The sequence below is a fragment of the Palaemon carinicauda genome, chromosome 16, assembly GCF_036898095.1.
Source record: "Palaemon carinicauda isolate YSFRI2023 chromosome 16, ASM3689809v2, whole genome shotgun sequence".
NCBI lineage: Eukaryota > Metazoa > Arthropoda > Malacostraca > Decapoda > Palaemonidae > Palaemon > Palaemon carinicauda.
In genome coordinates, this window is record NC_090740.1 from 21,345,316 (window position 1) to 21,353,459 (window position 8,144).

The 8,144-nt window shown below is 42.7% G+C and overlaps 1 pseudogene; it reads right to left on the reverse strand.

The window, feature by feature from the left end:
- LOC137655689 (beta-hexosaminidase subunit alpha-like) overlaps nucleotides 1-674 on the reverse strand; it is a 20,233-nt pseudogene extending 19,559 nt beyond the window's left edge.
- Between the last annotated feature and the right edge of the window lie 7,470 nt (nucleotides 675-8,144).

Genomic DNA, 8,144 nt, shown 5'->3' on the forward strand with positions numbered 1-8,144 from the left:
CGTTATTTTGGCCTCAAATTGCCTTCCCTCCAATCAGAAAAAAAGGTAAACAAATATATGAGTTCAACACAGAATACCTACAGAAGTTGAAAAAAAAAAAAAAAAAAAAAAACCATGACCTAATAAGGGCGATAATAGACTATTAATCTTTCATACTACGTTACAAGGGTGATTTTTTTCCCTACGATGATATATCAATAATAATGATTATGAATAAAGATATTAATAGTAATGAAAAGTAATAGTAATAATAAGTATAGGCATATATTCCCTCTAAAACAGCTAACTGTTATGAATATATCTAATTCTAATAATATCTTTACTTCTTATCTACTGCATTATACAACTTGAACCAACAATTAGATATCTATTTTAGATAAATAAACTGACTAAATAGATACCTGCTGATATTGCTGTGTCGTCAAACCACAAGATAAATGGGAATAGAAATGATACAGCTAAACACACAATTATCAATACTACATTGTATAAAAGATTTCTAGAAATGATCTTTACCAACCTTCCCGCATAATGAAGTGTGGACGAGAAAGCCTTCTTCAGTTATTCTTCTCAAACTTATGTTACTAATCTACGCAGCCTCTTTCTATTTAGTCTGATATAGTCAGTTGCCACATGTCTCAAGTGTGATTGTAAAGAGATGATAAGAGTGATAGCTAACAAACTATTCCCATAACCTTTGAAAGATACGGTTTCTTGGAAGGTACGAATTTCTCAGGGGAAATATGTAGCGGTCCATCTTATTTATAAGATATTCGTCTGCACATGTGAAGTCTAGTTTTAATCAATTATCTAACGGATTATATAGAAATTTATATGTTTTGTTGTTTAGAATTCAATATACAGCTCAAGATATAAAGGGGGTTCATTATTAGGGATATTGCAGTTCTTCGGTAAAGTCCTACCTAAAGGTTGGCTATACATACATGTATATGCACATGCGTAGTCCTATACATACGTTTGTGTGTTTATATATATATATATATATATATATATATATATATATATATATATATATATATATGTACATACATATTTAACGGATTTTGAGCGAAGAGAAAAATCTATTTTTGGGTGAGATAGCCATGTCGTCCTGAAAGAAGGTTCCTATAGGTAGCTTTCTAAGGGATATTTGGCTACAGTGATTTTCCTAGAGAATTAACCTCTAGGTCTCCAGAATTCTAACTCCTGGCACGAATATCCTTAAATTTTCTCCTAAGGATATCGCATAATATCAAGGGACGTATATCTTGATACGACACATAGCAATCTTCACCCCGAATAGCGTTTTCGTTTCCTGGGGGAAGAGTGGCAAAATTAGACTGGGAGCCGTTATCAAGGTTACCCTTCCTCCCATACTACTATTGAGTATCTAGATGGTGCTGTATCCAAGATGGCGCTCATTCCTTGTAGCATTGAGCATGGTGCTGCAGATATAGTAATTTTGGGAAGGATCCTGCCAAGGCCTTTTCTATAGAAAAGGAGGGCGGGTCCATCAGGACGACATGGCTATCTCACCCAAAAATAGATTTTTCACTGCGCTCAAAATCCGTTTTTTGGGCTCAAGCCATGTCGTCCTGATGGAAGTTTACCAGAGAATTACTAGAAAGTACTGTATCTGTGGATTTTCATAGGTGCCTTAACCTTGGGACAATTTTTCTATGGTCATCCGGACCATTGAGACAAATGGCGTTACCCTTAGCTGTCATTACCACTAATCATGGACAATGTTAGTGCTTTCTGCCCCCCTGCAGGGAAGAGTCATACTAGACAGTAGAAAAGAGGTCTAAAGGTTTGCATATGTTGTATGAAGAAACATAAGTATCCACTAGATTTACAAAAGGTCTCACGGTTTGTATTTGTTGTCGGAACAACTAAATGTCAACTATATCCATTGTTTGTAAGCATACAATAATATGAGGTTTACTTAAATAAATAAGTTTAAGAGAACTGTGGCATATTTAATGTGCTAATTGCAGGGCGAAGTAAGACGTAATTACACTCTAATAGACATTTATTTCGAATAAATGACCAAATGGAATAACAAGTCTAACGAGTGTAACGTGTTAAGGGAATTATACGTACAACGTATACAGAAAATATTTTCCTCCCTGAAAGAGAAGAAATGATGAGTGTCACTCTAAATTTGAAAATTTTTGATAAATTTTCTTAATATGATTTCTGTAAATGTTGTATACTATCAACACTGTGTACTATGTACACACGGCACAAGTGTTATCTGTATAATTCCACACCTGAGATTTTGAACACTCTTAGTGTCACCATGGTGACACTCACTTGAAAGGTATATCACAGTGTCAACACCTTTTCACCCTAATTGATAGTCCCAATCAATTAACTGGTCATTGCAGCACTAGACAGGTTTTAATACACTACCTGCCGCCACCACATAATGCTTCAGTTCGTGGACTTGCTTTGCATAGTGTTTGTAGAACACTCTGGATGATTTCCATCCAGTATATGAGCGAAGACGCTCAAAGTCCATATACTGAAAAAAGTTCAGTGATGAAGCAATTTTTCTGAGATCATGACCTGCGGGTGTGCTGTCAGGATCCGCTCTGCGAATGAAGTAGGTGAGCTTCGCTCTCAGTTGTTTTAGGGATAAGTTTGATCCTGAAGTTTCTCCTTTGAAGAGCTGTCCTCCCCTGAAGTCTGAAGTTCTACGAAGATAGACCTTTAGACACTCTACTGGACACAGAGAGACATCTTCCTTCAGAGGGCAGATTCTCCAGGGACTATCTCTTAGTGGGTAGCTCGTTCTTGGCGAGAAAGGCTGGATCAGGAAAGAGATTCAGTTCTCCCACTTCTGTGAACTGAATGTGGCCCTCATTTCTTGATAGGGCTACTATTTCACTAACTCTAGCCCCTGAGGCTATAGCGAACAGGAAAATAACCTTCTGGGTTAGATCCTTGAGAGAATAATCTTCATTGTTCACAGATGAAGCATAATGTAGGACCTAGTCCAAAGACCATGAAATGGGCTTCGGAGAAGCTGCAGGCCTAAGTCTAGCGCATGTATTCAGGATCTTGTTAAAGATTTCGTTCGTCAGGTCCATTTGAAAGGCGTATAGAAGAGGTCTAGTCAGGGCTGAATTGCACGTAGTTATTGTGTTGGCTGCCAGACCTTGTTTATGAAGGTGGATAAAGAAGGACAGACAGAAGTCTATTGAGATTTCTTTCGGTCCTTTTACTTTAACAAAAGCAACCCACTTTTTCCAAGATGATTCATATTGTCTTCTAGTTGACTTAGACTTGTATTTTTCTAAGAAGTCTATACTGCCTTTTGAGATCCCAAATCTTTTCTTAACCGCTAGGGCGAGAAAATCCTGAAATGAAGGTTTTGGGTTCTCTGTGATGAAGCGAAGACAGTTGACTTCTGAACCCGTTGAGATAGTGCTGGGTTCGGTACAAGGACCAGCCTCAGCCTCAGCCTCAGTTCCATCACTAGAGGGAACCAGTTGCTCTTGGGCCACTTGGGGGCCACTAGAGCTTCCGTTCCCTGGAAGGATCTCAGCTTGCTGAGGACCTTCAGCAGGAGATTGGATGGAAGGAACAGGAAATTCCGGGTCCATTCGTTCCAAACTAGGGGCATTGCGTCCGTTATCTCCTTTAGAGGGTCCTTGTATGGGGCTGCATATCGAGGTAGTTTCTTGATGTCGCGAAGAGGTCGATCTGCAGTTCCGGGACTTGTTCCAAGATCAAGGAGAATGAATCTGCGTCTAGGGACCATTCTGACTATCGGCTTGAGCCTGAATAGAGCATCCGCTGTCACATTGCGGCACCTTTGTAAGTGAACTGCTGATAGGTGCCATCTCTCTAGACAAAGGATGGCTAATTTCACATGGACGATATGGGACGATCTCGAGCCTTGTCGGTTCAGACATCTCACTATCACTTTGCTGTCCAAGATCAGCCTGATGTGGACTGATTTGCGAGGGGAGAGTTTTCCCAATGTCAAGAGGACTGCCATGGCTTCCAAAATGTTGATGAGAAAGGCCTTGAACAGAGATGACCAAGTCCCTTGGACTTTCCTTTGATGGGAGTGAACTCCCCATTCTTCCGTCGAGGCATCCATGTGGATGGTCATCGACGGCAGAGGTGGTTGCAAGGACATGGTCCTCATTAGGCTCTTAGCCTTCGACCATGGGTTGAGAAGTGATCGTAGTAAGGCCGGTATCAGTCATTTTAGATCTCTTCAAGCGTTTGATGCGTATCTTCTCCAGACTCCTGACGCATCTTTCAGCTGTGCTCTTAGCACTGGGTCTGTTACTGCTGCAAACTGGAAAGAGCCCAGTACTCTTTCCTGTTGGCGTCTTGAAATCCTGTCGGATTACAGTAGTCTCTTGACAGACCCTGCAATCTCCCTCCACTTCCCTGAGGGAATGGAGAGACGATGTGACCTCAGGTTCCAATGGCTTTCCAACCATTGAAATCCTTGAGCTGGAGAGAGTCGAGACTTCTTGAAATTGATTTTGCATCCCAGATGTTACAGGAACTGGATCACTCCTTTGGATGCTTGCAGACAAGCCGTTTCAGATGCTGCCCGCACCACCCAGTCGTCCAGGTACGCTGCTACCTGAACCCTCTAGGCGTAGTTGTTGCACGACTGCGTCTGCAAGTTTCATGAAGATACTTGGGACTATGTTCAGTTCGAAGGGTATGGCTCTTAGAACATACTTTATCTTCTGTAACTTGAATCCTAGGTAGGAGGAGAGAAGGCGACTGACTAGAAGGTGCCAATAGGCATCTGTCAGGTCTATCGAGACTGTGAACGCCCCTTTTTGTAACAGGGTCCTTATGTGTAGAAGGATTAACATCCTGAACTTGCTGTTTTATATAAACTTGAGTGGCGACAAGTCCAGAATGAGACTGAGTTTTTCTGAGTCCTTCTTGGGAACACAAAACAGCTTTCCCTGGAATTTGATGGACTTTGCTTTCCTTATAACCTGTATGCTCAAGAGCTATAAGGTATATTCTTCTAATGCGTGGTTGGAGTGTTGGAAGAATTGAGGAAATGATGGTGGAGACTTGTTCCGTTTCCATCCTAGTCCAATCTTGATTAGGCACTGGGCCCAAGGATCGAAGGTCCAACGATCCTGAAATTGTTGGAGCCTCCCTCCTACTGGAAGCGTCTCCTTGCTTCGATTGATCGGAGGATTTACCTCTTCGATCGTATCCTCATTTACCCCTTGAGGGATGTCCAGAGGAGCCCCGTCTGGATCCTTTACCTTTCAACCAAGAGGTAGTGGTCTGCCTCTCAAACCTGGGGTTGAATGCTGGTGACTGGGCAACCAGCTGTTGAGGCATCTCTTGGAAGGTGGTCTGTGATTGGGCCACCACTTGGGGCACCGCGGTCATAATAACTGTGGGATGTTGTTGAGCAGGCCAAGGAGGAAGTCTAGACTTCTTCGTCTTCCTTTTAGGTTGGGGACCCGCATCTAGGGAAGACTTCCTCTTTGAAGAGATGCCCCACTTCTGGAGAAGGTTCCTATTCTCCGTGATGGCTTTCTCGACTACCTCTTTGACTACTTCTTTCGGGAAGAGGTCTCAACCCCAGATGTTAGAAGATATCAGCTTCCTGGGTTCATGTTTCACTGTTGCATTAGCGAACATTAACTCTCTACAGGCTGTCCTAGCCTTCATGAAAGCATAAAGGTCCTTTAATAGGGTGGCCATATGCATTTTGGCCAGGACCATGAGCATGTCTGGGGTACTTCGTTGGCCTGTACACATCTCTATGCAGTTTTGTAGGGATAAAGAGGCCGCAAGTCTCTCCTTTGTCTCTTGTTCCTTGCACAAGAGAAAGTCAGAAAGTTTAGGGAGATTCTCGCTAAACTGTCATCCAGCGATGTCTGCGTCCAGTTTCCCTGCTGAGAAGGTTAGGTGGACTTCCTTCCATTCCTTCTCCTGCATGGGCAAGGCTAACGACAGAGGCCTGCACTCCTCTAGTGCAGGGCATGGTTTGCCTGCCTCCACTGCCTTGGCAACAGATTTAAATGTCTTCAACGTAAAGGGGAAGGCTATTGAAGCAGGAGCAAGAAAGGTAGGGTATTTCTTGCTGAAGGCGGACTCTTTCTACACCGAATAGCCTGCCTTTCTCAGGCTAGTTGACAAGAGAGCCTGTGCCTTATCGTGGTCGAAAACCATGACCTCCTTTGGTTCCGTCTCCTCTTTTGGCATTGGTTCATGCTTCAGTCGAATGAAGCAATCAGGGTAAGCGTTAAAGCTTGGCCAAAACTGGATGTCGTCTAAGGGGACAGCTCCCATCTTCCCTGAGATGTAGAGTTTGCCGTTCAAAATCGGCATAAACTCCGCATACCTCCAGGGATTGGTTTTGGAGCAGGTTGGGAGGTCTTGGCCTCTGGGTCGCTTGTATGACCCTCAGGAGGCAATAAGTGGAGCTTCACGTAGCGCTCTCTCTCAAATCTCACTTCCCTTGCTTTGCCTCGTTTGCAAATGTTCTCCATTAAATCCGTGAGATGGGTCAGTCGTCCAATGGAGAGGTAGAAGGTGAATACGTCGAGGATAATGGCTCCGTTGCCGGCACAGATGGAAGGAACTCCAACTCGACATCATCATCTTCTTCCAGAGGTAGAGTAGACTCCTCCTCGGAATCATCCTTTAATAGATCCTTTTCAGTGTCCCTAGACACTTCCGATATCCTTACCTCCTGGGGGATGTCCATACTTTGCAACGCCTCCCTGACATCCGTCTCGATGGCAATCTGGACGTAGGGAGGTCCGAGTCGTTCTTGGGGCACAACCATTTCACTACCCGCTTTCGGGAACAGCAAGCTACGCATCCTATCGTTAGGTAGGTATGGTCCCGGAGAGTTCTTCTGGAACCCTCTTACCCACTTGCACAGCTTTTTATGTGCCGCATCCCTCGACTCCGTTGACTTGGGGTCGTCGAAACCTTCGGTCACCAAGGTCCGGCAGATATTGCAGACTTGGGGGTCCCACTATTGCAGGGATTCGGTAATGATGGTGTAGGGGGCATGCGCCCTGCACGCTTTGTGACTGTAAAAGTTCCTACTCCTATGGTTGCAGAAGATAGCATTGCATTTCATTTGGGGTTCCTCCTGTAAAGAAAGGAAAATAAAATGAGTATGCGATTGTTTATCTCACATGATAAACAGATATGCAAATATTCATATTTTAATCATTATAGCTTAGGATAGTAAGCTAGAAAGAAATAGAGAAAGACACATACTTGTGTATTCTTCCCAGCCAATTGCTGTGACCTCCCCCCAATATTAAAGATATAGAGTTTCCTTTATCAAGGTAACTCAAAAGAGAAAGGTTCTAACCTCTAGGAATAGAAAAAGTGTACACTGTCACTGACCTTTTTAATTATCTAATATTGTGGGGTAAGTATTAACTGATTTCCAATCAGAGTATTCTTTCAATATAGGATTGGTCTCAGCAAAAGACTGTACAAGGTTACACAAGGTATGTTGGAAGTTAACTACTGTATACTAAATACTATAGTTTTCTGTTTGCAGTATTTACTATGCTACTGTATAATTATATACTGTAGTTCAGCCGGCGTGTTGCCAGCATGGCTAGCACCTGGCAGCATAGTCCGGCCGGCATGTCGCCAGCTGGACTAGAAATTAGAAAAGACACATACTTGTGTATCCCTCCTAGCCCATTGCTGTGACCTCCCCTTCCAATATTAAGACTATAGAGTTTCCTGATCAGGGAAAACTCAAAAGAGAAGGGTTCTAACCTCTAGGGATAGAAAAGTGTACTACCACTGACCCTTCTAAACTATTTAATATTGTAGGGTAAGTTATTAACTGATTTCTAATCAGAGTATTGAAGGAATTCTATTCTTTTAATATAGGATCGATCTCAGCAAAAGACTGTGCAAGGATACACAAAATATGTTGGAAAATAACTACTGTATAATATATACAATAGTTTTCTATCTGCAGTATGTACTATACTGCAAATATACTGGCTACTGTATAATCATATACTGTAGTTTAGCCGGCATGTTGCCGGCAGAGCTAGTCCCTGGTGGCACCGGCCCAGCCGGCAGCATCAGAGAGAGAAAAAGCATGGAGTGAAGTGCTGCCTTATTAAAATGTATGTTTACAA